Below are 16500 nucleotides of genomic sequence, written 5' to 3'. Positions count from 1 at the left end.
TGAATGTTCTGAATCTTCAATTCTCTGTATTATTGACTTGAAAAGACACAATTTTAAAAATATTTTTGAATTTTTAATGATGATAAACAATAAAAGTGCAACTAAGATCAAATAAACAATGCATGCAAGACACCAAACTTAAAAATTAGTCACTAGACTCAAACAAGAGACAAAAAAAATATTTTTGACTTTATGATTTTATAAATTTTTTGTGATTTTTCAAAAATTATATGGAAAAGAGAATAAAGAGATTCAAAACTTTTAATAAGAATTCCAGGAATCATACAATGTTAGTCTAAAGCTTCAGTCTAGAAAGATTAGACATGGCTAGCCGAGCTTCAGCAGGACAATACATTCAGCAGCTAAATTGATGAGAATCAATCAGCTTTTGTGATGATAAGAACATCATCTTGAAATTCTAGAATTCATTCTTAAAAATTCTGAAAAATAAAAAGAAAAGTACCTAATCTAAGCAACAAGATGAACCGTCAGTTGTCCAAACTCGAACAATCCCCGGCAACGGCGCCAAAAACTTGGTGCACGAAATTGTGATCATCAACAATGGCGCCAAAGAATTGGAGCTCTCAAACGTGAATCACACTTTGTCACAATTCCGCACAACTAACCAGCAAGTGCACTGGGTCGTCCAAGTAATAAACCTTACGTGAGTAAGGGTCGATCCCACGGAGACTGTCGGCTTGAAGCAAGCTATGGTCATCTTGTAAATCTCAGTCAGGCAGATTCAAATGGTTATGGAGGATTGATAATTAAAGATAAATAAAACATAAAATAAAGATAGAGATAGAGATACTTATGTAATTCATTGGTAGGAATTTTAGATAAGCGTATGAAGATGCTTTGTTCCCCCTGAACCTCTGCTTTCCTATTGCCTTCTTCCAATCATTCATACTCCTTTCCATGGCAAGCTTTATGTTGGGCATCACCGTTGTCAATGGCTACTTCCCGTCCTCTCAGTGAAAATGTTCTACGCACGCTGTCACCGCACGGCTAATCATCTGTCGGTTCTCGATCATGTTGGAATAGGATCCATTGATCCTTTTGTGTCTGTCACACGCCTGACAATCGCGAGTTTGAAGCTCGTCACAGTCATCCCTTCCCAGATCCTACTCGGAATACCACAGACAAGGTTTAGACTTTCCGGATCTCAAGAATGACCGCCAATAATTCTAGCCTATACCACGAAGGTTCCAATCTTAGATTAGAAACCCAAGAGATACGCATTCAAGCCATTGCTAGTAGAACAGAGGTGGTTGTCAGGCACATGTTCATAGGTGAGAATGGTGATGAGTGTCACATAATCATCACATTCATCATGTTCTTGGGTACGAATAAATATCTTAGAGAAGAAGTAAACTTGAGTTGAATAGAAAAACAGTAGTACTTTGCATTAATTCATGAAGAACATCAGAGCTCCACACCTTAATCTATGGTGTGTAGAAACTCCACCGTTGAAAATACATAAGAACAAGGTCTAGGCATGGCCGTGAGGCCAGCCTCCCAAAAGCGTGAAAAGGTCTATCAAAAGTATATATTTTTATACAATAGTAAAAGGTCCTATTTATAGAGAACTAGTAGCCTATGGTTTACAGAAATAAGTAATTAATGCAGAAATCTTCTTCTGGGCCCACTTGGTGTGTGCTTGGGCTGAGTATTGAAGCTTCCATGTGTAGAGACTTTTCTTGGAGTTAAACGCCAGCTTTTGTGCCAGTTTGGGCGTTTAACTCCAGCTTTTATGCCAGTTCTGGCGTTTTGACGCTAGAATTTTTGTGCTGACTTGAAATGCCGGTTTGGGCCATCAAATCTCAGGCAAAGTATAAACTATTATATATTTCTGAAAAGTCCAGGATGTCTACTTTCCAACGCAATTGAGAGCACACCAATTGGGTTTCTATAGCTCTAGAAAATCCACTTTGAGTGCAGGGAGGTCAGAATCCAACAGCATATGCAGTCCTTTTTCAGCCTCTGAATCATATTTTTGCTCAGGTCCCCCAATTTCAGCTAGAAAATACCTGAAATCATATAAAAACACACAAACTCATAGTAAAGTCCAGAAATGTGATTTTTATTTAAAAACTAATAAAAACATAATAAAAACTAACTAAAATATACTAAAAACATACTAAAAACAATGCCAAAAAGCGTATAAATTATCCGCTCATCAGAACCCCCGAGATATAGTGCCCGGATCACTATGCAGGTACCGGCGCCTGCACGCTCTATAGATCCGAAGGGATGCGAGCGGGATACTCTTGCCTCAGACCTCACATCTCAACGTAAGCGGGATTAACCACCGTCCTTACACCGCCGCCGCTACCACGACAGGCGGGATTAACCACCGTCCCTGCCGGACGCATAGCGTCTCATAATCTCAGTAAAAATATTATTTCAGTGGTTTTCAAAAAGAATTTTCAGTATACAGAGATCCATCATCTCAATCCGAGTCCCCGACTCATCTCAACCACTATCCATTCATAACTCAGTTTCCAAATATCAAAAGTTCATCATTCCTCATCTCATATATCAATCATCCTTCACCTAACGTCAAACCATTCTTAGCACGCCAGAAACCTATGCCTCCATTTTCTAATTTATCATAAAATCATGTACTAGAAACCTTAAGTTATATCCCATGTTCTAATACTCGAAACTAGGCCCAAAAGTCTTAAATGGTGTTATAGAAGCTTACAACCTCGTCGGGAAGGTGAAATAGTTGAAAAACAAAGCAAAATTTGAGAAACAGGGCGTGTGCGTCCGCACAGGGGTGTGCGTGCGCACGCCCAGGAAATTTTTAAAAGTGTGCGTACGCACAGGTGTCAAAACTCAAAATAGTCTATTCACCCGCACAACCTGTGCCAGCACTCCCAACAGACTGGCCTTCCCAACGTGTGCGTCTGCACAGGTTGACATTCTTCCTTAGATATGCGCGCGCACAAGCTGTGCTAGCGCTGCAAACAGAACGCACTTCTCTGCCTGTGCGTGTGCACAGATGTGTGCGTCCGCACAGGTCAAAATTTTTCGCAAGGTGTGCATCCGCACGAGGGTGTGCGCTCGCACATATCAGAAATCATGAAATTCTGCAACTTTGCAGAATTTCAGATTTTTAACACCAACTTTGAATGATAATAACTCCCTTCACAAAATTCCAAATTTTACAAACTTTATATCGATTAAAGGATTTTCAAAGATCTTTAATTCTAGAGAAGTTTTATCAATTTTTGAAAACCGAGGCAAAAGTTATGATCGAACAAAGTTCACCAAAAACCCCATTTTACGAAACTTCACAATTTACACAATTTCTTACCATACACATTCCAACTCATACCAAACCATTCAAAAACTCCATCTTTCATCAAAATTGACCTGTTGTGCCCTAATGCACCAACATTACCATATTTCCCTTCATATTTCATCATCTTCAACATCAACACCAATATATCACAATTTTACAACCATAATGCCAATTCATCAAATCCAATACCACTTATATCATCATTATGCTATTTCAATTTACACAATCAATCATCATTATCATATTACCATCACTCATTATACTCAAACCCAACAATCATTAATTCATCATAATTCACCACATATCCTCATTTAACAACTCAACAACTAATTAAATTCAAACCTGTCCTATGGGTCACTAGCCTAAGTGTCCATGAATATTATATACTACATAGAGGAAACCGAAACCATACCTTGGTGATGCGGGCGGAAATTGGCCGATTAAGAAATTAATATAAGAAATACTTTGTGAGTACAGTTCTTAACCAGCGAAAATCCGCTTATCAATTTAGAAAGGTTGTCACAAAATTAGAATAAAAATACTAGGAGTATGAATCCCAGGTCGTCTCCCAACAAGTTGACAAAAGGGTGCTATCTTATTAATCAGGAATTTTCCGAGAAATTTTGAGAGTTGAATAACAGAAAATAAATAATTGTAAATTATCGCAATGAAAATTAAAAGAGATTTATATATTCAAAATAAAAAGCCTTGACCGGGGGAAGATTAATTGGAAGTTCTATCCTTGTTGGAATTCTCTCAAGTGTAGTATCAAGAGGTTGTTGTTTTCACTTAGTTAACCCTTACTAAATAAAGAAAAGTCAAGTGATTGAGCTAACTCTTATTCGCAAATCATAATCCTCTCCCTTGGGAAGGACTAGCGTTAGTAAATAGAGAATTAGCCAACAACTTCCAATTTAACTAATCACTTGAGCATTCCAACTCTAGGGTCTCCATTTAATCAATCCCCAAGTCAAGTTGAGAGTCTACTCCATTGACATGAATATAACGCTCACAGAAATATAAAAAGAAGACATAATAAATTAAATGAAATAGGAAATGAAAATTAATTAAAAGTAAAAATAATTCTTCGCATTAATAAATTCTAAAAACAATCCAATGGTAACTCTGAACAAAGATTAAGGATATGGAAGAGTAAGGGAATAAGAAAATAAACTAGAAAACAATCCAATTTTCCTTGTCACGCGTACGTGTCAGGCACGCGCACGCGTCGTTGTGCAAACTCCAATTTACACGCACGCGTGAGCCATGCGTGCGCGTCACTCCTCGCCGATTGTCTCCTTTATTTCTTGTGCTCCTTCCATTTTTGTAAGCTTCCTCTCCATCCTCTAAGCCATTCCTGCCCTATAAAGCCTGAAAACACTGAACACATAGATCACGGTATCGAATGGTATAAAGAGGGATTAAAATACACAAATTAAAGGTTTAAGAAGCAAGTTTTTAACCATAGAACAAAACTAGGAAGGAATTGTAAAACCATGCAATTTGTATGAATAAGTGTGCAAAGACTTGATGAAACCACTCAATTGAGCACAAGATAAACCATAAAATAGTGGTTTATCACTTGGCCGATCCCCTATATGTCCAAAACTCAATATTGAGCACCCAAGAGCTTTCAACCAAAATCCAAGCTTTCACTTCCACTCCAATAAGCAAAAATTAAGTTCCAAAAGCTCCCAAAGCCACAATAATCAAACTATATACATATAAATCATCTCAAATCAACATAGGGTTTCAATTAAACATAAATTCACAAGGGTTTAATGGCTCTTACCTCTTCCAATAGATTTGGATGTCAAAACCCAATGCTAAGCAAGGCTTAGAGCAAACCTAAACATCCAAAATAACAAAAACTCACTTAATCACAAACCCTAAGAACCGAAATTTTGGAGAGAAAAATAGAAAAGATTTCGTGGTTACCTCTCCAGTTTCTTGTATGGGTTTTGTAGATCTCTTCACGAGGAACGCGTAGCCTCAAACGGTGCGGCGATCGGAGCTCCGTAGCTCAAGATATGAGCTAGAGAAGAAGAGGGTGAATAGTGTTTCTTCTTCCCCTCCTCCCCTTTTCTATTTCTGAAGTGTGTGTGTATTTAATGGAGTTGTGGCTGGTTTGGTTCACTTAAAGACCCTTTTATATGTTGGGCTTGGGCCCAACTTGGGTCCGGTCCAACCCGTTAGCGTTTTTAGCCCGTTTGGCCCATCTTCGGGCCAAACCTTTAAAATTAACGCCCGATTTTCCATTTCTAACATTTTTTCTAAGGTTTTTGACTATTTTCACATTTTTCTCATGCGGTACCGGGCAGACTTGAACCGGTTCAACCGGTTCAACTATCGGTTCGCGGTTTTTCACGGTTTTTTGCAGAAAGCACATTTTCTGACTCAAAAAAACCCACTGAGTCCAAAAATCACCTTTAAATCCTCAAATTATCTTTCTAACTTTTTGGAATCTAATTTGGACAACATTAATTACTTAATTAACCGGTCGATTAATTGCGGTTCTTACAATCATGCTGGATTCCGAGTGGAATCCATCGAAAACAAAATTAATCAATAATTATCCAACCCATTAACAACAGCATGATTTAGTGGTTTCCAGACTAACTAACAACAATTATTCAACAATTATTCAACTTAATAACAATAACAAGGTTCACAGATTGATTAAGAACAATTATTCAACAATTATTTAATCTATTATTCTACCTAGTAATTCACATATCAGTCAACAATTATTCAACCTCACAGATTATTCAACAATAATTATTTAACAATTATTGTAAAAAAAAGTAAAATACCTATAACAAGTGAAGAACAGAGCTGGCGAGGAGGCAACAACTAAGCTGGCGACGGAGGCAGGAAGTCAGGAACAAAGCTGGCGATGGTAACTGTCATCAATATACTGTCATCCCTTAAGCCACTATGAGTAATACAATGATTAACTGTCATCAATATACCCCAAAAAATAAAAAATGAAAAGTCATTTCCCAGATGCAAGAAATTGAAAGTCAATTAAAATAGGTGTGGATACTATGAACTAAAGCAGACCAGGTAAAGAGAGACCACCGAATTATCTGAACTGATTGATTCAAATCCAGGGTTATAGAAAATGTGCCGCCTCCAATTTGGTAAGATTAGACCTCAACTACAAGATATCTTGACAGGCATGAACAAGAACACAATCATTTGATTGACTCAGAAGCATTCTAGCGCGCGTCCACTTGAAGTCAGACCTAAGGCAAACTCATCTAAAAAAGTGGATGATTTTAAGCTCCAGTGTACATTTATATATTTTCAGTTTAATATACTTGTAAATTACTCCTCAGTTCTAGTTGGATTCTTCATGAAATTTCACATTTTCTTCTACCAGTAATCCTGACATGAACATGAACCATCATTGAAATGATGAAAACGTGTGGAGTCTCTTACAATAATTTCTCTACCAACAAGCTTAGAGATATATTTTATGGCGAAATGACAGTTATTGCAGACTCTAAGGTTTTTCATGATCCTCAATGTCGCAATGTCGCATATCCTGGAGTATTTAACAAAGCAAATGCAATAGCGAGTTTTTCGCTATGGTGTCTAAGGATTTGTTCCTTCACTTCCTGGTCTAGATCATGCAAGACAGAATTAGTGTTTGGAATAAAGCCCATTTTCTTTATCTCCATCCATATTTTTGAAATCATTCTATATATTGGATCTCTTTGTGGATGAAGCCTATCTTCAACCCTAAAAATATGGACCTTGTTGTGGATTTGAACCCAGCTGATTCCTTGTTCCTTCTTTACTACTCTGTCCTTCATTGATTTCCTAATCATAGCAGCATCTTTCCATCTTCTACAAGCTGAAAGCGTATTAGCAAGTGCTGAGTAAGCCCCACTATTGTTGGGATCAAGAAGAAGCAAATTTTCAGGTGCCACTTTAGCTAAATCCACATTTTTATGAACCCTGCAAGAAGCCAAAAGTGAACCCCAAGCTATAACATCTGGTTCAACAGGCATGTTTTTTATAAAATGATATGCTTCTTCAAGCAATCCAGCACGCCCAAGCAGGTCAATCATGCAAGCATAATGGCTAGAGGTGGGTTCAATGTGATGAACATTTTTCATTAAACTAAAGTAACTCTTACCCTGTTGTACCAATCCCACGTGCGAACAAGCAAACAAGACACCAACATAAGTAATTTGGTCAGGCTCTATGTCAAGTTTCAGCATAGTGTCGAACAGTTCTGCGGCATCTTTTCCAAAACCATGTTGAGCTAGAGCTATAATCATGTAAGTCCAAGTCAATTTATTCTTGTTAGAGCATATTTGTTTGAATACTTTCCCTGCATCTTTGATGCTTCCTGATCTTGAATACATAGTAATTAAAGCATTACCAACAAAAATTGATGATGCTTCTTGTAATCTTATGGCAGTTGCATGAAGGTGATTACCGTGACCAAGAGAAGCCAAGCTTGAAAAGACACTTAAAACTGCTGCTAAAGTATAGTTGTTTGGCTTTGGACCTTCTCTAACCATTTTCTTGAAGAGATCCAAAGCATCGCTAAGTAAACCATTCTGTGCATAACCTACAATCATGACTGTCCATGCAACTACATCTCAAAATTCTAATGAGTCAAATATATCTCTTGCCGGGTTTATATCCCTGTTCCGAGGGTTACCTGAAACTGTAGGTCGATCTCGGATGAGATCTTCTGTGCTGGTCGGAGCTGTTGTGTCCGACTTGTTGATGGTGGCCGGAGCCGCCGCGTCTGACTTGTTGATAGTGGCCGGAGCCGCCGCGTCCGACTTGTTGGACTGGCTGCACTGCTGATCCTTGGCCACCGGAGGGTGGGGGGTACCTGCAAGAGACTCCGATGCTTAAGTTAGCATGGGTATTAAACAGGTTTTATGTAGAATCAGAGTATGAGTTATACCTGGGTGCTCCAGTGTATTTATAGTAGTGTGGAGTGACCTTTCTGGAGATAAGATAACTATCTTATCTTATCTTATCTTTAAATGAGGTCATCTTATCTTCTGGGGAACCGCCTTTATCCTTCTAGGCTTTGGCTGCCTTTAGATTGGGCTGTGTCCCTCTATTTGGGCCCTTATTGGGCCTCTGTAGCGTTTTGGCCGAGCTCTTTGAGAAGAGGTCGGTCATTGGCCGAGCTCTTTGAGAAGAGGTCGGATAGTCTGACCTGAAGAGGTCAGTCGGCTTGTCGCTAAACATCCCGGGTCGGACATCTTGACCCAGGGTATGAACAGTGCCCCTGCTTGAGTTCGATCTTTCCGTGAGATCGAGCTTCGATCTCTTTGGAAGTCGTGCTCAAGCATCTGTCTGGCTTGTTTCTTCATTGCTTTGCAATTCTGGCAGATTTTCTAGAGGTTTGGTACTTCACAGTCCGTCCTCTTTTGAGTGGTGGTGTGGGTTTTCTACCCTTACCTTATGGATCACGCCTTGCTTTTGTGTTGACAACCCTCTGCTTTGGCGAAGTTATCCTTGCGGCTTGATATCCGGGCTTTTAGTGACTTGTCCAATGACTTTTTAGTGTTCTTTATATTGAACCTTTTTAGCCTCGGATGACGTACGTAGCCCTGTTTGAGATTGTGCCTTCTTTGAGTGGAGTTGTATCCCTTTTAGCTAAGCACATTTGAGCCTTAAGTTGTTTCTCAACCTTTTGGCTTGTTCTTTTTTGAGATCGTACTTACGCCTCTTCTTAACTAACGTCGACCTGTACGACTTTGCCCCTGCTTGAGTTTGGACCTTTCCGCGAGATCGTGCTTTCGGAGCTTCGATCTCTTTGGGGAAGTCGTGCTCAAGCATCTTGGCTTTGGTCGATCTTGAGTAGTTTCTCCTTGTGCGAGTCTGGTATTTGCCCCCTTTTTAGTTTGTTGAGAGGACTTCAGCCTTCTTTCGACTTGTTTGTCTCCACTGCTCGAGCTTTTTAGTCATAATCCAACAACTTTTTAGGTAGTGTTTCGATGGGGAACCTTTTTATAGTTTGTTTGGATGACTTTTTAGCGCCGTTCTAATCTATGGTTTTGCCTTTTAAGTAGTCTCTTTTTTCAAGACTTCGTAGCTTTCAGCAAAGCATTCCTGGCCTTCCTCTGGCCGTTGCGAGATGTCTTTGTCCCTTTTGTGGATCTTTGTAGAGTGTTGGTACTTTGTTGTCCAGCCTCTTTTTGATTAGATCTTTTTTAGTCCGTCTTCTGTTTAGGCGGGATGACTTTTGGGGCTAACTTGTCCGACAACTTTTTAGTGTTCTTGGTAGAACCTTTTTAGTTAGTCTGAACAATTTTGATAGCCTTGTCATGAAGCCGTGGATTTTTGGGCGGACCTATGTCCCTTTTAGCGCACGCTTTTCGTTGGTCCGATCTCTCGTGTCGATTCGAGCTGTAGCTTTCGTTGGTCCGACTTCTTCCTGTCGGTCCAAGATGTAGCTTTCGTTGGTCCGACTTCTTCTTGTCGGTCCAAGCTGTAGCTTTCGTTGGTCCGACTTCTTCCTGTCGGTCCAAGCTGTAGCTTTCGTTGGTCCGACTTCTTCTTGTCGGTCCAAGTTGTAGCTTTCGTTGGTCCGACTTCTTCTTGTCGGTCCAAACTGTAGCTTTAATTGGCTCGGGTGCGACTTCTTCATGTCGGTCACTTCTAAGTTATTTTTGTAATCCTCTTTCTTGGACCCTTGTCAGGTATCTTTCAGGGATTACTTTTATAACTTGTTTGTTGTAGGAGACCGACTTCGTTAGGTCGATCTCTTCTAAGTTATTTCGTAATCCTCTTTCTTGGACCCTTATCAGGTCTCTTTCAGGGATTACTTTTATAACTTGTTTGTTGTAGGAGACCGACTTCGTTAGGTCGATCTCTTCTAAGTTATAGCAATTCCTCTTTTATAGGGTTGGCCAGACCTCTTTCCAGGGATTTGCTGATAACTTGGGTTGACTTGGTCTGACTTCTTAACGTCGGCCAGTCTTTAAGTTACTATTTAGCAATCCATTAAGACCTCGTCAGGTTCTTTTTTCGGATCACTTTCGATAACTTCTTGCATTATTCTGTGTTCATCTTTGCCGATTTGTAGAAGGTGATTTCTATCTTTGTTTGGTCGACCTTTAGATGAATCGCGTTTTCATCTTTATTGGTCTTCCATTGTGATCGTGCAGTGAATTTGTTTTTCACTTTCTGCCGATCTGTTGCTTTATAATCGGGCGATGAACTCTGTTTTCACTTTGTTGCCGACCTTGTCGAAATCGGGAGATGAATTCTGGTTTCATCTTTGCCGACTTTTATCGTGATCGGGCGGTGAATTTGGTTTTCACCCCGCCGACCTTGTCGTGATCTGGCAGTGAAATTTGCGTTTCAGATTAATGCGTCTTGGTATAGTAGTGAATTTTGTTTTCACTTTGTCGAAACCGAACGATGAATTCGGTTTTCATCATGGTCGGACGGTGAAGTTGGTTTTCACCTTGCCGACATGTCGCTTTGTAATCGGACGATGAGTTTGGTTTTCACCTTGCCGATCTGCCGTAATCGGGCGTCTTGGTAGGAAACTTTTTAGGGAATCTGCAATCTTTTAAACAATAAAATGAGGATAAGAGTGTGTTAGTGCTTACCCTTCTAGGTCGGACAATCTTTTTAGATCTCGGCCTGGCGCCCTTTTTAGATTGCAGGCATACCATGACCTTGGTAGCTCTTGCCCTTCGAGTTTGGACAGTCTGTAGTAGCCCTTTCCAAGTACTTCTATGATTCGGTAGGGTCCTTTCCAGTTTGCTGCCAGCTTTCCTTCTCCAGGTCGAGTTGTTTCGATATCATTTCGGATTAGGATGAGGTTGTTGTTGGAAAAGCTTCGCTGTACTACCTTCTAATTGTATCTTGAGGCCATTCGACGTTTTAACACCTCTTCTTTGATCGGAGCTCTCTCTCGGACTTTTGGAAGTAGGTTGAGTTCTTTCCTTTGGATTTGAGAGTTGACCTCTTCATTGTAGAGGATCATTCTGGGGGATCCTTCTTCGATCTCTACTGGGATCATTGCCTCCATTCCGTAAATCAATCGGAAGGGTGATTCCCCCGTGGTGAAGTGTGAAGTTGTCCGATATGTCCATAGGACTTGTGGGAGCTCTTCAGCCTAAGCTCCCTTTGCGTCCTGTAGTCTCCATTTTAACTGAGCTAGTATGACTTTGTTGGCAGCTTCTGCTTGTCCATTGGCTTGTGGGTGTTCTACGGATGTGAATTGGTACTTTATTTTCAAGTCAACCACCAACTTCTTAAAACCTGTGTCCGTGAATTGAGTGCCATTGTTTGTGGTGATGGAGTAAGGAACCTCAAACCTTGTAATAATGTTTCTGTACAAGAATTTCTGACTTCTTTGAGCAGTGGCATTAGCTAGGGGCTCTGCCTCAATCCATTTTATGAAGTAATCCACCCCTACAATGAGGAACTTGACTTGTCCCGATCCTTGGGGAAATAGTCTGAGGAGGTCGAGTCCCCTCTTTGCGAACGGCCAAGGTGATGTTACACTGATGAGCTCCTCTGGTGGGGCAATGTGGAAGTTGGCATGCTTTTTGATGTAAAGCTTTGACTTTGTATTTGGGTTTTTGCTCTATTGTTGCCTCCAAAGGGTGCCCCTGGACCTTCGTGTGAGTCCTGGGGTTTTCCTTTTACTGCTGTATCTGACACCTAATGTTTTGCTATTATTGTCCGAGTTGTTTCCTTATTTCCCGAGTTGTTTGGTAGTAACCCCATAGTTGACCTATGTCTTTGAGGTGTATACTAAGATCCCGGATGGCATGTCTGATTGGCTGGATTCCATAGTTTTAATGCGTGTTACTGTGGCTGACCCTGAGTACATCCCTTATACCGCCTTCGAGATTGACTTGTTGTGGTCTTGTAATGTAGCCTGGATGAGGCTTATGTTATTGCCCCCTGGTTTGGTGTTGGCTAGTTTTGAAAATGCATCAGCTCGGGCATTCTGCTCCCGAGGTATGCGTCGGACCTCATATCCCCGAATTGTCCGAGCTGTTGGTGCTGGCTGGTTTTGAAAATGCATCAGCTCGGGCATTCTATGTGTTGGACTTCATTTTTCCCAATTTGTCCGAGCTGTTTTCTATTTTTGTCCAGGGTCCCCTGAATTATCCGAGATGTTCTCTGATTTTGTCCAGGGTCCCCCGAATTATCTGAGCTGTCCTCTGTAGGATTCTTCCAGCTAAGTTTTTTCTGTAGGATGCCTTTTATGGGCTAGTTGGTCCGAACTCTGATAGTGTGAGCTTGAAAGTAGTCATCGAGAGGTGAGTATGAGGGTGTAGACGAACTTTTTCTATCTGTTGATAATTTAGTTCGGTCCCTTGTAGAGATTTGCTGAGGAAGTAGACGGGTTGTTGCCCACTTTCGTCTTCTCTGACTAGTGCTGAGGCTATTGCCTGACTTCCCACTGCGAGGTATAATGAGTTCTTCACTTTCCCGTGGTCTGGAAAGAATGGGTGGTTGCCCTAAGAATTTTGAAATCTCGGAAGGCTTGTTCGCACTCCGTTGTCCTTTTCAACTCGTCCGACCTCTTTGGTGTGAGGTGGACGTTCAACTCGTCCAACCTCTTTGGTGTGAGGTGGACCTTCAACTCGCCCGACCTCTTTGTTGTGAGGTGGACCTTCAACTCGTCCGACCTCTTTGTTGTGAGGTGGACCTTCAACTCGTCCGACCTCTTTGGTGTGAGGTAGATGTTTAACTCGTCCGACCTCTTTGGTGTGAGGTGGACCTTCAACTCGTCCGACCTCTTTGGTGTGAGGTGGACCTTCAACTTGTCCGACCTCTTTGGTGTGAGGTGGACCTTTAACTGGTCCGACCTCTTTGGTCTAAGGGGGACCTTCAACTTGTCCGACCTCTTTGTTGTGAGGTGGACCTTCAACTCGTCCGACCTCTTTATTGTGAGGTGGACCTTCAACTTGTCCGACCTCTTTGGTGTGAGGTGGACCTTTGTCCGACCTCTTTGTTGTAAGGTGGACCTTCAACTTGTCCGACCTCTTTGGTGTGAGGTGGACCTTCAACTTGTCTGACCTCTTTTTGTGAGGTGGACCTTCAACTCGTCCGACCTCTTTGTGAGGTGGACTTTCAACTTGTCCGACCTCTTTGGTGTGAGGTGGACCTTTGTCTGACCTCTTTGTTGTGAGGTGGATCTTCAACTCGTCCGACCTCTTTCTCCTTTTTGCTTTTGATTGGGCGAGGTGGTGAGATCTTCTCAGTGTTGCGTATTTCTCGTTAAACATCCACAAGAGATAGGTTTCTCAGTGGGTTGGTCTTCTTTCTTCCTGGACTCTTTATCCTTGTCCTGTGTTAGGAGAATTCGGTTTCTGAGCTCTATCCTAGCCGAGAGTTCTCCTCCATGTTGATGTATTTTTCCGTCCTTTTTTGAACCTCGTTTTAGAGATGTTGGGTACTTTTTTGATATAGACTAGCTAAAAGGTCCTTCTCTTAGGCCATTGATGAGTCCTATGATGGCCGCTTCTGTTGGAAGACTTTGTGTGTCAAGGCATGCTTTGTTGAATCTTTCCATGTAGCTGCGGAGATTTTTCCGATCTCCTTGCTTGATTGACTTGGGGCGTGCTTGGCTTTGTCCTTCTGGATGGAGAATAACGGATTGCATCTGAGGCCTCCGTGAGATACATCCTGCTTCTGAAATTGCTAAGATGATGGCTTGGATCCGATGTGTCGTCGTACGGAGCCATGTCGGGAGCTTTGAAGTCCTTTGGGACTTTAGATTTCATGATCTCTTTGGTGAATGGGTCTTGATCTTTGTGGGGGCTGTCTTCGTGACCGGATTGAGTTGTTTTGTCCTTGAGATCTGCTTCGAGTTTTAGGAGCTTGTCCTTTAACTCGCGGCATCGCCTTACCTCTCTTTGTAGATCCTTGCCAACTTCTTGTTGATGCTGGCTTTCTTTTTCAAGTTGCTTTAGGTGATCTTGAAGCGCTTCTATTACTCTGGGATTTGATGAGTTTTTGTCCCCGTTGGATTCCGGAGCATCCTTCAGTGTAGTGTCCGCGTTCTTGTGCGGCGTTCTGTTTTCTAGATCTGAATCGTGGTCGTTGTCATGGCCATCCGCCATGGTATTGGGATGACTTCCAGGTTCCCCGGCAACGGCGCCAATGTTCCGAGGGTTACCTGAAACTGTAGGTCGATCTCGGATGAGATCTTCTGTGCTAGTCGGAGCTGTTGTGTCCGACTTGTTGATGGTGGCCGGAGCCGCCGCGTCAGACTTGTTGATAGTGGCCGGAGCCGCCGCGTCCGACTTGTTGGACTGGCTGCACTGCTGATCCTTGGCCACCGGAGGGTGGGGGGTACCTGCAAGAGACTCCGATGCTTAAGTTAGCATGGGTATTAAATAGGTTTTATGTAGAATTAGAGTATGAGTTATACCTGGGTGCTCCAGTGTATTTATAGTAGTGTGGAGTGACCTTTCTGGAGATAAGATAGTTATCTTATCTTATCTTATCTTTAAGTGAGGTCATCTTATCTTCTGGGGAACCGCCTTTATCCTTCTAGGCTTTGGCTGCCTTTAGATTGGGCTGTGTCCCTCTATTTGGGCCCTTATTGGGCCTCTGTAGCGTTTTGGCCGAGCTCTTTGAGAAGAGGTCGATCATTGGCCGAGCTCTTTGAGAAGAGGTCGGATAGTCTGACCTGAAGAGGTCGGTCGGCTTGTCGCTAAACATCCTGGGTCGGACATCTTGACCCAGGGTATGAACAATCCCCAATTTTGACAAAGCCGTCTAGCAGTGATGTGAATGCTATAACATCAAGATTTGAGATACCTGTAATATCTACAATCCTATGAGAAATTTTAATGCCACCAGCCTTTGCATACATTAAGATCAGAGCATTTCTCACGGCTCCAGATATGTCTATATTAGCTCTTACCATGTACGCATGGATTTGTTTCCCAAGTTTCAAATTTTCAAGATTGGCACAAGCTGACAGAACACTTTCCAAGGTGTACTTATCTGGCTTTGAAGATGAACTGTTAAGCATAAGCGAAAAAATTTCAAGGGCTTTGACATCATGTCCTTGATGAGTATATCTTGTAATGATCGAATTTCAAGAGACAATGTCTGGATTAGTCATTTCCTGAAAAAGGGCAAGTCCAAGGTCAAGTTGACCAAAATGCATATGCTTCGAAATCATAGTATTCCAAGTTGATTTGTCTTTTAACCTCATCCGGTCAAACACAACATTTGCCATTACTGAATCACCTGACTTTGCATACATGTTAAGAAGTAAATTGGCCACAGGAACAACACTAGATAATCCAAGTTTTACAATGAAGGAGTGAACCTTTCTACCAATATCCAGTGCTTCAGTTGCAGCACATGAAGCAAGAACATTGGTAAATGTGAACTGGGTTGGCGACACTCCACATGAAATCATCCTGAGAAACATATGAATGGAATTATCAAAATGACCCAACATGTTATACCCCACTATCATTGAAGTCTAGGAAACAGAATCGGGTTCAGGAATTTCATCAAACACTCGCTGTGCAGCTTTGAAGTTCCCCCTTTTGGCATATGCTGACAGAATGGTGTTCCAGGAGAAAATGGTCTTCAGCGGCATTTTAGTGAACACGCGGTGAACATCAGAGAAGGAACCAGTTTTAGCATAAAAATTGAGGAGATTGTTCATCAAGAAGACATCCAAGTGAAGGTCGTGTTTGATGATTTGAGCATGAACGGATCTTCCGACAAAAGGGTCTCTGGATTTGATAGCGGATTGGAGAACATCGGCGTATAAATCGGAATGGGAAGCATAAGAAGTAGTGCAGGGAGGTTTTGTGATCCCCATCAACACAAAGTGAGAGTGTTGAATTCAGCACCCGCATGAAGATGGAGGCTCTATTGGTGAAGTCACGGAACCCGGCCGGTTTTTTTAGTTTGCCCAAAAACCTCAAAACGTAGCGTTTAGCATTCAGTAACCCCCAACAACCCTTACCACCAAGGTTCTGAGAGATAACAAGTATATCAATACTCGATACTCTTAATTGTTATTATCTTATTCCGCAACATATGCAAGCTATAATGTACAAATACTTTGTTTCTACTCAAATATCTGTACCATAGGCATATCTGCATCATATACTATTAAATTAAAGTTCCTAATTGTAACTATAGTTTTGATAAAATGGCCCTATTTACATATTCCTATTTGTGCAAAATGGAAG

The 16500-nt window shown here is 41.5% G+C and overlaps 1 long non-coding RNA gene and 1 pseudogene across 1 annotated transcript; both read right to left on the bottom strand.

Moving 5' to 3' along the window:
• Positions 1 to 4403: 4403 nt before the first annotated feature.
• LOC148572944 (uncharacterized) lies at positions 4404 to 5596 on the bottom strand. Its single transcript, XR_015905262.1, has 3 exons — positions 5249 to 5596; positions 5103 to 5158; positions 4404 to 5024 (listed from the first exon to the last, which is right to left on the bottom strand). It is a non-coding gene; the product is annotated as an uncharacterized LOC148572944 (long non-coding RNA).
• A 1092-nt stretch (positions 5597 to 6688) lies between these two features.
• LOC107624746 (pentatricopeptide repeat-containing protein At2g22070-like) lies at positions 6689 to 16173 on the bottom strand (annotated as a pseudogene).
• Between the last annotated feature and the right edge of the window lie 327 nt (positions 16174 to 16500).

Source organism: Arachis ipaensis, chromosome B2 (genome assembly GCF_059453495.1).
Source record: "Arachis ipaensis isolate K30076 ecotype BB chromosome B2, ASM5945349v1, whole genome shotgun sequence".
NCBI classification, from domain to species: domain Eukaryota; kingdom Viridiplantae; phylum Streptophyta; class Magnoliopsida; order Fabales; family Fabaceae; genus Arachis; species Arachis ipaensis.
This window is presented reverse-complemented; position numbering and strand designations above follow the sequence as displayed.